This window comes from Eleutherodactylus coqui, chromosome 9 (genome assembly GCF_035609145.1).
Source record: "Eleutherodactylus coqui strain aEleCoq1 chromosome 9, aEleCoq1.hap1, whole genome shotgun sequence".
NCBI classification, from domain to species: domain Eukaryota; kingdom Metazoa; phylum Chordata; class Amphibia; order Anura; family Eleutherodactylidae; genus Eleutherodactylus; species Eleutherodactylus coqui.
In genome coordinates, this window is record NC_089845.1 from 86,541,941 (window position 1) to 86,558,874 (window position 16,934).

Below are 16,934 nucleotides of genomic sequence, written 5' to 3' on the forward strand. Positions count from 1 at the left end.
AATGAAACGAAAAAAGGGGTTTGGTACCATCTTAGCCAGTAGAGCAAAGTGACGAAGTAATCTTGTAGATATGATACCTTTTAATGGCTAACAAATATACATGATGTTATAGCTTCATGTACATGATGTAACACCTCAATTAATGACCAAATCACCAGAGCCACCAGGATCCCCAGGAATCAACTACTCCAATATATGGAGAAAGAAAAAAAAAACAGATGTGTGCCTCTAGTAGTGACCTACAATTCCCAGCTGGAGGTACTAAGGAAGACTGCAAAGAAACTCCATCATACCCTACACAACGATGACCATCTGAGAACCATTTTCCTGAACCCTCCCCTTCTGTGTTACAGGCAACCTTCAAATCTGAGAAACTTTATAATCAGGAATGCATTGCCTTCTGACACATAAAAAGGAACTTTTCCCTGTAAGGTAAGGAGCTGCAAGACCCGCTCCCATGTACTAACTGCAAACAGGACACAGCAGGACTATACGATCCCTGGGACATTCACATGTTCCATGTCCAATGTTGTGTACCTGATCTGATGCAGAGAATGTCCTATTGGGGGGCTTTATATCGGAGAAATGAGGCAAAAATCAAGAGCTAGGATGTGATCTCATTGACACACAATGAGGGCTCAGTGTGATGAGCGATTTTTTTTTTGTGCATGTATAGGTGCGCTAAAAAAAATCAGACGTTGCGTGTAGAACAATTGCATGACCAGGTGCATTTGCACTCACATGTCCTATCTTTTGGAGGTGCGATTTTGTTTTTAGCTCTTCTAAAAAACGTACATGTAATCATTTTCATTGGAAACCACTGGTCCTAATAGAGTCGATTTTTTTTCCGTGTCTATACATGCACTAAAGAAATCGCTTGTCTGACCGTGGCCTTAGAGAAGAGCATCACAAAAGGATTTTGGAGTATAAATTTATGTCCATTTTTGATACCCCCAAGAATGGAATGAACCTCGGAGCGGAATTCTTGCATAAGTGGAGAATATGAAAGGTCAAGAGGGATGTCCTCTTCCCACTCATTTTTTTTTTTAAACATCATAAAAATTCAGAAATTGATTTGAAAGAAAGCTGCCATCCAATAGGTGGTGCTGCAGAGGTATTGTTCTATTTCCTTTATGTGTAGGTTTGAAGATGAGATAACACACGTCATAAAACTGTCACATTCCTTATCCCAGTGAATTGATTAAGTATTTACTTTTCTGCTCAGCTTGTCAGCTTATTGTTTTAAGTGCAAAATCAGTCTCAAATTTCTCTGTGTGAACATTTGCATGTAGGTCAAAAGAGGTGTCGTCTCTGGATTTGTGTGTGTATATATATTTATCCCAGTCAAATCAGTTTCATTTAGCCTGATGAAGGGTCCATAGAAGATCCAAAAGCCTTCTATAATATCATGTTTTTTTTAGCCATTTAAAGGTATCATATATACAAGATTACTTGCTTTCTCTTACTGAGAACAATCACCCTAAAGAAAACGAAACAAGCATCAAAGAACATTTGTGCTGATTGATGCATGTTACATCGGTCCAAGAATTCAGTTTATGTAAAAGAACCTTTTAGTCCTAGTTGGTCCTGTTTATTTGTTTGTTCCGTGCCCCTAAAAATGGGGTACTTATATAGAAAACAGTTCATGTAATCATACTGTAGTTTTAACATTTAGTGGATAATAAAAATTCTGTCACATCTGGGCTGCAATTTCCATGTCTCTCAAATCAAACTCAGAAAAGGTTTCTTCACCAATATTTTAGACAGAATACTTATAGAACTTTTGTACGTTGGGAAGTAATTTTCATGAACACCTAAATTTCTCTTCACAGAACAGGAAGTTTTCTAAGACCAATGAAGGAAACAGTCGGGAGCCACTCATAACCACATATGGAGGATGAAGATTACAATTGATTTTAGCTGTAAACCATAGTCAAGAAAAATATGCAGTTTTGCTTATTGTCAACAGTTTCAATATATTGGATAGAAAAAATCTTTAAATCAAAAAAAGTATCTTTAAAAGACAAATGTTTATGAAAGTGAGCTTTTACTTATTGAATGAAATATATAAAATCTACATTTCCACATTTTTGAACTAGTGCTTCATGTTTAGCAACACTAACAGTTTCATCATCAGCAATTTCCTAGTGCCATGTAATAGGAAATGCAGACTTAACCTTTTGAGAAGGACCCAAAACCATGGTAGTCTACAGGCTCCGCTGACAACATTAATGATGTGTTTAATCCAACAACCGAAGCCTCGTGATGCGTGCCATGCTTTGACTATGCTGCTACCATTGCTTAGAGCTCCATTACTGACTCTACATAACTTATGTAACCCAACAACGTGGCTGTGGGTATGGTGAAAGGTTGGTTTTTCCAGCTGCTTGCTCAAATGTAAAGTACCTTAAAGGTCCCCTAACTGAATTGCCACTCAGTCTACCATCTACCTACGTTATCACATTTCCTCCAAAGCTATATACACTACCAGTACCTTTACTGATCCCTGGCCATTTTTGTGAGTAAATACCTACTAGCAAGGTAAGCACTAGCAACTATAGATACTTAAATACAAATGTAAATTGTTAACATAATAATGACTATATATATATATATATATATATATATATATATATATATATATATATATATATATATACACAGTATGTAACGTATCTATGTGCAAGTATCTAAGCAGCCACCCAAAACCCTCTCAAATATATGGTAGGTGTGTGAGTGGTTGTTCACCAGCATTTTATGCCTGTTTTACCTCCACTACATAGCATTTTGCCTTTCTGCATGCTGCTGGGAACTGATGTTTGTACCTTCTCATGTGTCTTTGTATTATTGATCATGGCCCTTTTCAATGATTTTTTGTATGATTTTGATCCCTTTTTACAGAATGAGCACTGTTTACAATTCTCATTCTGCAAAAAGTAGCAGGGTATCAACGGAAGACTTCTTAAGAATTATTATTTCTTGGTTTTAGAAAATAACTAGTGTTACATAAACTGAGAGTTGACAATGTTCTTTTATCTACCCACAAGCATTTTTTTTACTTTGTATGCATCGTGTAAGAGTCTTCTCCCTGTAATATATGTATGAATTATTCTGTGTGTGCAGATTTATTTTAGAGATAATCTTGTGTATGTTTTTTAATCTATGTTCAATAAATGCCAAGAGCAGAAACAAGCTCTTTTTTAGTGAACAAGGTTGCTTTGAGTGATCCAGATACATGTTTTATAGTTATTTCTTAGTTCTCTATGTATCATAAATCACTTCTTGGTTGGTATTTCTCTTTGGTTTAAAAGGTTGATATATATATATATATATATATATATATATATATATATATATACACACACACACATATATATATATATATATATATATATATATATATATATATCAATCATCAACATAATTAGTACATTGTAATACCGCGATGTACAGCATTGCTGTTAACTGAACATATATATATATATATATATATATATATATAATCTATCTAGATAGATATAGAAATATACGTTTTTCCAGTATATTTATAATGACATATTCTGCTTAGAGACAAGCATGAGAACTTCAGAGTAGATCATACGTTGAATTCTGATATAAACTAAAATACTGTGTATAGGGACAAAAAAAATCAAGCTATGGTGATATTCAAATGAGTTACTATAGAATTTACTATAATAATGTTGTTTATTTACATACGCCTAATCTATGGTGTAAACAGATTAAGTTTTGTCAATATTTAGAAGTTAATCTGCAGCTTGAAAGATTTCCGATAATGGGAAGAAAATAAACAACAAATGAAAGGCTCTGATCAAAGGCAGGATGGCTCAGAAAATAGCACACTAAGCTGCCTTGCCTGGAGACTTTTAAGCAGATATACATTTCATATTTGGGATCTTCCCATGGAAGAACAATATACTGTGTGATGTAAGGCTGGACAAAAATCAATGGCACAATATACAGAATGATATACTACAAAAATCAGGTAAGCAAGCAAAAAAAAAAATAATGCTATTACAAAAACAAAGGGAAAGTGCATGACAAATTCTGTATTGTAAGATTCGAGTTTATATGTCAGTATAGTAAGTCCAATGACATAAAAAATTTACTTTATTATGTTGCATGCAATTTAATAATGATATAGCATTGTAGTATGTTGTTTTTTTGCAGCAAGACCTCTAAGTGCAGGTATGTGATGGTTCGATTGACATGAACAGCAAAGTTCATATACACACATTTAGAATAGCACTGCAAAATAAAAGTAGTGCATAGGATATCAAATGTAGGGTCTGTTCACATTCAGGGAGATTTATAAAACTGTCTAGAATGAAAATTGTCCTTGTTGCCCATAGCAACCAATCACAGCTCAGCTTTCATTTCATGCTCCCCTTTTGAAAATTGAAAGCCACTCTGTGATGGGTTGCTATAGTCAACAAGGACAGTTTTCACTTTAGACAGGTTTATAAATCTCCCCCCACATGGTGTTTAAACGTTATGTTTAGCACATATATTTGGAAAATCTATACCAAACAGGTATAATGGGATGCTATTTTATTCTGTACAGGCAAAAAAGATATACCAATGTACATCTAAATGCTGGATACCAAAAAGGCACTGTTTTGGTAACTTTCAGGTCTACAGGTTTTGTGCTGAATGTGCACAATGAGCAAAGTTTGGCATAACTCAACCTAATCATTCTTCAGCCTACCTGTTAACTTTAAAACCCTTCATGTATGGTGCTATAATAATACATTGTAGCTCATATGCATTTAGTGCAAATCACCATACTATTATGGTATCAAGGTGGCATGGGCTAATCAGAGATAACTCCAAATCACCATACTATTATGGTATCAAGGTGGCATGGGCTCATCAGAGATAACTCCAAATCACCATACTATTATGGTATCAAGGTGGCATGGGCTCATCAGAGATAACTCCAAATCACCATACTATTATGGTATCAAGGTGGCATGGGCTCATCAGAGATAACTCCAAATCACCATACTATTATGGTATCAAGGTGGCATGGGCTCATCAGAGATAACTCCACAGCCTTCCCACAAAAGTCATACAGCCTCTACCACAAAAGTCACAGGCCTACCATAATTGCAAGTCATAGTCAGCCATAACCGCTGTCCAAATTCCCTCCTATTACTGCCAATCACAGCTCCTCTATAATTATCAGCCACAATCCCCCATAATTGTCAGCTGTAATTTCCCCTATAACTGCCATCCACGGCATCTTATAATTGCTAGCCAAAATAACCCATATAACTACCAGCCACAGTTGTCCCCATAGCCACAAGGAATGCATATCTTCCTAATGCAATACACAAAGTCATGTCGTTATGAAGAAGTATATTGTTGTGCAGTGGGTGTCTATTTCCTACATGCTGAGACACAATTATTTTAGTTTCGTTATTTTTATTTTTCCACCCAAAAGATTTCAGTTTGATTTCAATGGAACTGAACAGATAAGGTGGAACTAAATCTGAAATGATTCATTTTTGTCAGATTTTTCAACATGACAAAAACATGTCATTTTAACAGGAGTGAGTAGACTTTTTATATCCATTATACATTTCCTTTAAGAACAAACTTGTGCAATATTGTTAAAAGTAGAGGAAAGCGTAGTGCTGCTTCTTTTTCTTCTATTGCTAGGATAATCTCATCAATATCATCTAGTATGCTTTTAGGTCTCCCTCATTACATAACAACAACTGACAAGTAAAATGAATAACATTGATTTTCTTGTGTTGGAGGCAAGAATAACGTGTAAGGTTCTGAGCAACTTTGTGACTGAGAAGCTAGACAAATGGATCAGAGTATCTCCAAAATGGCATTTTGTGTGGAGTGTTCCTGGTATGCAGTGGTTAGTTCTTAACTAAAGGTAGCTACTGTGTATGCCCTGGATGGTGAGAGTAACAAACAGAGAAGTCCTGAATCGTATAAGACATGACATATTACTGGAGGGCAAGATGACCAGACTCAGACTCACGTATTTTGGCCATGTAATGCGAGCAGAGTCGCTAGAAAAATCTATAGTGCTTGGACAGATCAGCGGCAAAAAAACACCTGGATGCCAAAGAACACGATGACTGATACTGTTGAAGCTGATACTGGCATGGATATCACATAACTAACAGAAGCAGTGCAAAACGGAAAAACATGGAGGGAGCTCGTCTTTATGGTCACCGAGGGTCTTGAATGACTAAATGGCTAACAACAACAAAAGTAGTCCTAGGAAGGACAACCAAGGAACTGCCAACAGGATCATGAGTATCAATGGCTCATTGATGCATGTGTAAGAAGTGAAGGAGCTCACATCGATTAGTAGGATGTGGTTAAGTTTTGTTGTCATGGGTTGCCATACTTTGATTTCTGTATGCTTTTTTTTTACAGGAGGAATTGGGAAAAATATGTTACTTTTTATTTTGTGTATTCCTTCTGTCACAGTGTTATGTAACAGGTACTTGATTCTGTGATGATGTGACATTCAGTAGCCTAACCAATGTCGTGCTGGGGAGTAACTGCCCCAGATGCCATGATTGATAGAAAAACTGACAGTAAGTGGCCTTGCTAGCCTAAAAACACAAGCATGTGAACATACCATTGAACATGGACATTTGGCTAAGATGTTAGTAGTAGTAGTTTCCTGCCAGAGAGTAGATTGCTGACAAGAGTGATTGCAGCTGATGGAGACAATGTGAGAGTTGTGACAGGAATGTGACACAGTAAAAACTGAGGAGGGAAAGCTGTTGTTGGAGCCATTGCTGGGCATACACCCTTGCTATGGACATCTCCCACTCAGATGAGTGGTGAGGGGGTCTGTGACAATTAAGAGGCCAAAATCAGCAGTAGGGGCAGAAGTGTACCCTGACTGGAACCAAACATATCCATCTTATATGCTTCTGTCTGTTATATCATAAACCTTTTTACATTAACTAAGAATATTCCAGACATATTATCTTAGCCTTGCCAAAGTGGTACAAGAAATTCAGACTGGTGACCTTGACCATAGGCGTAGCGTCAGGGGTTGCTAGGGTCATGGTGGCGAACCGGCCCCTGAGCTCAGGGGGCCCCAAGGCCACCCTCCGCCATACACATATGCACATTCAGTGCATTATGGCTGGCCGTTCTGTCTGCAGCAAGTCTTCAATCACGCGGCAGGCAGAATGGCCAGCCTGAGAGGACGCCCGAAAGAGCAGGGGGGAGGAGGAGGGAGGCAGTCACATGGGCCGACAGGGCACAGTGATCATGTGCTGCCCCTGCCTCCTGCTGAATGAAAGCTGCAGCGTCTGCCTGTGCTGCTGCTGTCAGATGGAGGAGAAGCGGTTCGGGGCTTTGGGTATATGTATATGTATGTGTATCTATCATCTATCTATCTCCTATCTATCTATCTAGACATGAGATAGATAGATATGAGATAGGATATATAGATAGATAGATATGAGATAGGATATAGATAGATAGATAGATAGATAGATAGATAGATATGATTTTAGATAGATATGAGATAGATGGATATGAGATAGGAGATACATAGAAAGATAGATAGATCTATCTATTTATCTTTCTATGTATCTCCTATCTCATATCCATCTATCTCATATCTATCTATCTATCTATCTATCTATCTATCTATCTATCTACTATCTATCTATATCCTATCTCATATCTATCTATCTAGATATGAGATAGATAGATATGAGACATCTATCTATCTATATCCTATCTACCTAGATATGAGATAGATAAATAGATATGAGATAGATAGATACATATGAGACATCTATCTATATCCTATCACATATCTATCTATATTCTATATCATATCTGTCTCATATCTAGATAGATAGATAGATAGATTGATAAATAGGAGAAAGATAGATAGATATGAGATATGAGACTGGTGACCTTGACCATAGGTGTAGCGTCAGGGGTTGCTAGGGTCATGGGGGCAAACCGGCCCCTGCGCTCAGGGGGCCCCAAGGCCACCATCCGCCATACACATATGCACATTCAGTGCATTATGGCTGGCCGTTCTGTCTGCAGCAAGGCTTCAATCACGCGGCAGGCAGAATGGCCAGCCTGAGAGGACGCCCGAAAGAGCAGGGGGGAGGAGGAGGGAGGCAGTCACATGGGCCGACAGGGCACAGTGATCATGTGCTGCCCCTGCCTCCTGCTGAATGAAAGCTGTTGCATCTGCCTGTGCTGCTGCTGTCAGATGAAGGAGAAGCGGTCTGGGCCTTTGGGTATGTGCATATGTATGTGTGTGTGTGTGTGTGTGTGTGTATCTGTCTGTCTATCTATCTATCCATCCATCCACCCATCTATCTCCTATCCATCTATCGAGACATGAGATAGATAGATAGATAGATATGATTTTAGATAGATATGAGATAGATGGATATGAGATAGGAGATACATAGAAAGATAGATAGATCTATCTATTTATCTTTATATGTATCTCCTATCTATCTATATCATATCTATCTAAAATCATATCTATCTATCTATCTACTATCTATCTATCTATATCCTATCTCATATCTATCTATCTAGATATGAGATAGATAGATATGAGATAGATAGATATGAGACATCTATCTATCTATATCCTATCTATCTATCTATCTATCTAGATATGAGATAGATAGATAAATAGATAGATATGAGATAGATAGATAGATATGAGACATGTATCTGCCTATCTATCTATCTATCTAGATCGATAGATAGATAGATATGAGATAGATATGAGACATCTATCTATATCCTATCACATATCTATCTATATTCTATATCATATCTATCTGTCTCATATCTAGATAGATAGGAGATAGATTGATAAATAGGAGAAAGATAGAGAGATGTCTCATATCTATCTATCTATCTATCTATCTATCTATCTATCTATCTATCTATCTATCTATCTATCTATCATCTATCTATCTATCTATCTATCTATCTATCTATCTATCTATCTCCTCTCTCTCTCTATCAAGATATGAGATAGAGAGATGGATAGATAGATAGATTGATAGATAGACATGAGACATCTATCTATCTATCTCCTATTTTTAAATCTATCTATCTATCTCCTATCTCTCTCTATCTATCAAGATATGAGATAGAGAGAGAGATAGATATGATATAGAATATAGATAGATATGTGATAGGATATAGATAGATAGATGTCTCATATCTATCTATCTATCTATCTATCTATCTATCTATCTTTCTATGTATTTCCTATCTCATATCCATCTATCTCATATCTATCTATCCTAGATATGAGATAGATAGATATGAGACATCTATCTATATCCTATCTATCTATCTATCTATCTATCTATCTCTGGTATAAGTTACACATCTCCCTGAATTTAGGCCACCTGCAGAAGGCCGGGTCGCATCCCCTGCGAGAATTCTCGCAGCGGGACCTGACCTGCGCTCCTGCAGGGACCAGTGCGGCTCTCACCTTCGCCTGCAGCTCCTGCTCTGTGATGTGCCAGCTGCCACCCAGCTAGTGCATGCGCAGAGCGGAGCTGGGGCGCCGGGAGTGACGTTTCTGTGTGGGCCTCTCCGAGGACCGTGCCGCGATTAGGTATGGGTACGGGGGAGTGTGGTGTGGAGGCCCGGGTGGGGGGAGCTGAACTTTTGAACCCGGGCCCGTGAGCCTTTAGGTACGCCCCTGACCTTGACGTTATCAGCACCAGTTTCCGAAGAAAATGTTCTGTTTTGCTTAATGCTATAAATTAAGAGGCAGCCCTAATAAAGACATGACAACATCTTATCACATTTAATGCTGTGTGCGATTAGTAAGCGAATATTGCACAAACATGGGTGTTGTTAGGAGCAGATGAGTCAGTTGCAAATTTAATTTGTAAGCAAGGGGGAGGCAATCATATTTTAAAATAAAATTCAGACAGCCCCTTTAGTAAGATAAAGACATGGGGTTTATTTCACATGTTGCATTTTGTAGCCTTTCATGAGAACTCTCAATAGGCTGAAAAAATGAAATAAAACAAATTTATCACACTGATAGTGGAAAATGTATGAGTTGCCAATTCAACAATTTAATGCTCTCTTAAAAAGGAGAAGGAAAGCACCGGCGAACTCACCAACACCAAAAGGCATAGTTGTGGGCAGGGCTGGATAGCCTTTGTCCTCTATTCAGCTTGATCCTTTGTGTTTTATTTTAGGCCTTTTCCTTAGATAATATTTGTCTAGTAGTATTTGAATATTTTCAATTCCTATGCTACTTTGAGCTATACTATTATATGAAGCATTTTGCAAAGCAAAATCATTTGGTTTTGTTATATATATATAGTGTGTGTACATATACACATACATATGTATATAGTTTTATGCATAACTTTTTGAGTTATTGTACTTGAGTGCTTTAGTAGAGAATTAATGTTAGTTTTTGGGAATCTCAGCACACCAGCCTACAGCTGCTCTCTATTTCCCCTGGATACATGTTTGTGCATAGTATATTTTTCATTGTTTGCTGCCCTTAAGCAAAAGCTGTTTGATGGTCTTTTTCTCCCAGAGCGATGCTACAGAAGAAGTAAAAACATGAAACATGCAGGATTACTTATATATGAGACTGTTAATTTTTACCACTCTAGCATAGTAAATTGCATATTTTAGTTCATATCATGTTGTTGAAGAGCAAAAGTCTATGTTCAAAATTTGTGACAGATGAATGGAAATATTGTTGCTTTTCTTGGATTGATTTGATTTAGTAAACATGGATATGCTTGACTCTTATTTCATACAAAATGTACTGATTGATTTATTCATGTGGGTTTCTTGATTTTCAAGACAAAAAAACAGCTTTAGGTTGGTTTCAGACGAATGTAATACGGCCCCATAGTGTACGGAAATGTATGCAATGATCCCTCGCTCTATGGAACTTGGCTCCCACTTTGAAGAGGAGATACGAGTTTATTAAATGAACTAACTTTTGCAGAGTTTAAGTTTTAGCAGGTAACCAGAATTCAGCAATGGTTTCGCTTACCAAAAATAGGGTTTCAGTTATAAACATTCTTACTTCATTTCTAGAATAAATATAAAGATCCATGAACAGTAAGCAAAATTTGGAGTGATCAGTTATAGAGACATCCATATAATTATTCAAGAATGTTATATCCTGAGTAGAGATGAGTGAGCATACTTGCTAAGGGCAATTGCTCGAGCGAGTACCTGCCCGCTCGAGAGAAAAGGTTTGGGTGTCGGCGGCGGGCAGGGAGCTGCGGGGGAGAGCGGGGAGGAACGGAGGGGAGATCTCTCTCTCCCTCTCTTCTCCCCACTTCCCCCTGCTGACTGCCGCAACTCACCGCTCCCCCGCGCCGGCACCTGAACCTTTTCTCTCGAGCGGGCAGGTACTCGCTAAGGGCAATGCTCGCTCAAACAATTGTCCTTAGCGAGTATGCTCGCTCATCACTAATCCTGAGCCACATAACCTGGTTTCTTAGGACATGACCATAGTAAGTGAAAAAGGTACCTGACTGGGCCTTGCACTTGGAGCGTGCATCAGGATATTCGTGTTAAAGCTTATGGAGTCTAGCAGTTGTGTAGTATGCTCTATATATAATGCAAATTTTGAAGAATCCTTCTGTATAATTTGGGAACAATAGAGGAAGTGTACACAGGGCCAATTTCCATTCTTTATCTGACAACCCATTTAAATACAACACTCATTGCACCACAGCAGTCAATATTTCTCATTGGCATCTTAAGAGCAGAAGATCAGTAGAAATAATAAATTTAGTCTTCCTGCCTTGAGGCTCTAGGAGTAAAGGCCCTATTACACGCAATGATTATCACTCAAAATTCGTTAAAACTACTAAAAATGAGAGATAAAACAGGTCAACAAATTTTTTTGAATTTTCTGTTGCATGAGATTTTTAAACTGCTTCTAGGTGCATTTTCAATGCTGATTTCAAATCTATCATCAGTTTTTGTGTGGATGCTTTGGCAGAGGAGAACAATCTTTAGTATATGTTCTCGATGGGGTCGGCACTGCTGCCGCCGGCCCCATTGAGCGCATATACAAGGACACCGATTTGCGCAAAACGCAGTTACATGCGTTCTGCGAATCGGTATGTCATATAATCATCGGCACATCCGCATCAAAAACGGCCATGTGACCGATCCCATTGCTATGCATTGGGTCTATATATATGCAGATCGCAAGCGCGTCTGCAAATTGGACCAAAAAACGGCTGTGTGATTGAGGCCTAAGAGATGGATGTGTTTTGCTTTGCATATTTAATGAATGCAATGTTTACTCAGCAGCTAGGAGAACAATGAAATATGTCAGCCAGATGTTTGCTCAGCTGGGCGAAGTCTTTAGGCAATAACAATCGCCTAAACACACGCCTAGCTGAGCAAACAACTCATGGAGGAAAACACAGATGATTACAGCAATTAATTTGTTATTCAAAAATGTCGGCAGCTCACTTGAAGCTCGTTCAGTTGTGTGGAAGTTTGAGCGATTATCTTTGTGTGCAAAGGGGCCTTAAGCGCAGGGTTGGGAAATCATTAAAATTAAAGAAAGCTCCAGGAAATTGTTTTCGCAATCTGTGATGTAGTTAAAGATAAGTTTAAATGTGGTAAATTCAGCTCTGACTGAGCTGGAAAGAACACAGGATATTTCCTGTACACAATTCTCCCATGTAAAAAATACCAACATTTTCCCATTACATAGCAAGCTGTAGGTGCTGTTACTCAGGGAGGGAGGGATTATTCCACAATGGAGTGTAGTGATCAAAGACCACTTCATAACCTCATGCCCTACAGAATTTGTCAAAGAAAGGAATTGCTAGAAAGGTCAGCTGTTTTACCTGGGACCCACTAAAGAAAAGATGGCTGGGACATCTGTACACCATTGAGTTTGGGTGGCTTCGCACACAACATTTTTTGGAAAATGTACTTGCAGATTTTGATGCACTTTTTTGAGCCAAAGTCAGAAATGGATTAAAAAAGAAAGAAAACTATTAAGGAAGAGATTATACTTTTACTTCCTGCTGGATCCACTTCTGCCTTTAGCTAAAAAAAACTGCATCACCTGCACTACATTGACATATTTTGTTCCAGGCTGATGGTCCACAGGACATGAGACAACTGCACAGCCCAATAGTACAGCTGGCAATGTGAGATTGCCAAGCCATCCCCCTGTCAAGATCCATCTAAAGTTCTAAGAAGCACTCCCACTATATAAAGGAGGCTACAATGCTATGCAGCTGTTTAAAGAAATGAGAGGCAATATATATAAGTATCATTTTAACAAGACTGATCATTGCTGGCACTGAGAGAACTAATTTGGGCTATGCATTTTTTCAATCTGAGAATTTTTTGTGTAAACTTTGAATTTTTCGATTGTTTCATATGCTCCACTCTATCGGCCTAAAAGGACACTGCTCTTTCCTGGTTCTCCTCCTACCTCTCTGACCACTCTTTCAGTGTTTCCTTCGCTAGTTCTATCTCTTCTCCGCTCCCACTCACTGCTGGGGTTCCCAAGGGCTTAGTCCTTGGTCCCCTCCTCTTCCCTATCTACACAGCCCCAATCAGACAAACCATCCACAAATGTGGCCTCCAATACCATCTCTACGCTGATGACATCCAGTTATACACCTCTTTCTGGGACATCTCTGAACCATTCCTCCAAAATATACCTGACTGTCTGTCCACTGTCTCTAATACTGTGTCCTCCCTTTTTCTCAAACTTAACCTCACTCCTCTCCAATCCATACTAAATGGGGAACCTAGACTAATTTTCCTACCTAGATGCTTCTCAGATGCCTGCGCACTTTGCCAGTTGCTGCAGTGGCTACCCATCCATTATAGAACTAAATTCAAACATCATCCACACCCACAAAGCTCTCCATGGCTCTGTGCCACCGTACATCATCTCCCTCCTGTCTGTACACCACCCTGACTGCACACTCTGATCAGCAAACACATCGAGATTAAATGCCCTTCTAATTCGATCCTCACATGCTTGCCTCCAGGCCCTCTCAAGAGCAGCACTGGTCCTCTGGAATGTACTACTCCAAAACATCCGGACAATCCCTGACACACGAAACTTCAGACGTGCCTTAAAAACACACCTCTTCATGGAGGCATATCAAATCTCCTGATCTAATCCCCACCCCCACAACATGTTCTCTGCCCCCCCCCCCACCTGTGGCTCTCCTCACTTTCCACTTTGTCTATTGTATAATTCTTCTGCCGCTGTAGCAATTTATCACCCTCCCCCCATTCTATTTCCTAATAATTAAATACTGTATGTAGTTTTCCACTGTTTTGTGCTCCTCCGTGCCTCCTCTCCTGCCCCTATACCTCCTGAATCACCACCATCCCATCTCTCTCCAAATAAGTGTATACCACATGTAATTGTCTTGTTTGTGTTCCCCCATGCTTTGAAAGTGAAGTGGAATAAGTTGGTGCTAAACAAATAAATATTATTATTATTATATGATAGCTGCCAATGGTTCTATTGCAATGGCATAAAACAAAATGAATACAAACCAGTCCTGCTGGGTGCTATGCTTGTGTGAGAATTTGGTAAGCAATGTCCATTAAGCAAAAAGCTAGCAATGGCGTTAGAATAAAAGAGTTTAACTCAACTGCTAAAGGCAGAGGGGAAGCTAAATAATTCCAGAGCAGCCCACAGATAAGGCCACTCCACAGGATCAAAACCTGTTGCAACACCCATAGACACTAGGACCTTGGAGCTGCTTGTTATGATGAGATTGCTAATTGAGGGAAAAGTGTCTCAAATTGAGAGCTGTGTGTTTCCCAGGAAAAAACCCTGTTTGGTCAGGGTGAAATATATTGAAAATGACTTTGTTTACCCTGGAGGCTACAATCTTGGGCAGAATTTTAAAGTAAAAGGCATTATATACTCTTGTATAAAAAAAAAGTATTATAGAGGTGATACTTTTTTGGGCTAACCAGAAAAAAAATATATGCAAGCTTTCGAAGCTACTAGGCTTCTGGGTCAGGCTGGTGTAACAACATATACTTGAAGAAATCTTTACATATAACAGAATACAGACATAATAAGATTAATTTGCATTAAAAACTAAAGGCTGGTTTACAGGGGCCTTTAGGCCAGATGACAATTGAGACACTGAGAGGAAGAGCAAAGCATTTAAAGAATGATAAACCAGAGTCATAGGACTAAAATTTGTGTGTAAGATGAAAGTTGGAAGGTAATGACCAGTAAATCACTCGTAAAAGTTATAGATGTGAAGTGTCCAGGTAATAAAATATATAGCCCGGGGCTAAATTCAGACCATGTGTTAATGTCTGGAAAGTCCTTACCAATTTCAATTTCCATATTTTTCTGCTTCTGTCAGTTTTAAAGTTTCCTTTGAGTATTAAGACTTCTAGGTCCATTATACTGTGATCCAGTCCAGAGAAATGGCTCCTCACTGGTGTATCCAGCTTTGTTGTTGTATGTCTCTACAAATTTTTCTTGGACTGCAGTTTCTGTTTTGTTTCCCCAATATAGACTTCGTCAGGACGACTGTGTATATTTATGACATAATTTACACCAGTTTCTGGCATAAAGTATACATTAATCTGTTGATCTGAGGCAGCCTAAAGTGGCAAAGCCGGCGCAGAAAGCAGCACATTTTTGCGCACATCCCCCACTTGTGCAAAAATATATGACTATTTTAGCTTGAAACTGGTGTAAAAGGCTTTATGAATGTCCCCCGATTTCCTTACACTATTATGTGAATATATACTACATATTTTTTCAGATATATGTTGTTGCACCAGCCTGACAAAGAGGCTTAGTGGCCTTAAAAGCTTGCATATATAATTTTTATGGTTAGCGTACAAAGGTATCACCTCTATACGTTTATCTTTTTTATACAAGAGTATTTAACATAGATTTTTCTGACTAAAACAATGCCACACTATTTTTGCTTTACACTTAAAGGAAGTTGATAAGCCTCGTGGCTTTGTTATGTAACAGTAAGTGAAAAGAGCCTAAAAGGGGGCTATTGAATTTATAAAACTCTGCTAGAAGGCCATGGAGTTCAGGAGATTTAGAATTTGGTACAGAGGATATGGCATGTTCGACTTCCTGTTTTGTGATTCATTTAAAGAAGAAATCTCTGTCATCTGTGGAGAGAGACGGGAAATGAATACCACCCCAAAATTTCCTTGTCTACCAAGAAGATGTAGGTGAGTAAAGTTTCTTATATAAGCCATTGTCATACTCCGTAAACAGTGCACTGTGATTGTCTGTGGTTGTCCATGTTTGAGAGCTAACACCATGCAAGATTTAAGAAAAGTAAAAAAAGAATATCCAAGTCCCACCTGATCCCACATTCCCAACTTGTGGTGGCATAATCACAATAAATCTATGGGTGAAATGTCTCAGTTAGTTTTCCTGACCATCTAGTTTTTGCTGCAACTTCTCCAGGTGATTTCTAAATTCATTCAGGGAATTTTGTTTAGGTAGTTGCCTATTTTCCAGTCAATTACTCGTTGTTCAATCTCATTGCTAGCTTTGTTGGATATCTAGGCGTATAAGTGAAATGTTAACTTTGATCTCTTCTATGCCTGCCATTAAGGCAGAATGACATTGTTGAATGCAAGAAGGGCTATTGTTTGTCAGGGTTAACATGAGAATTGATTAAGTATCAGGTCAACAGGTTTGGGTGTTGATTCCTGTTGTGGCACATCAGGGGTATCTGATTTTCTGAACCTCTCAAGTTGTTTTGCAGGGTTAGTACTCTTCTTCAGAGGCATTGTTGTGTTAGTGGATCAGATAGTGTCTCCAAGAGAAGGAGAGGAAGTGCATAAATTGAATGAATATACAAATTAATTGGAATTACAAAAATTAAAAATGGGGGATGACAGCTACATAAATGTAGAAA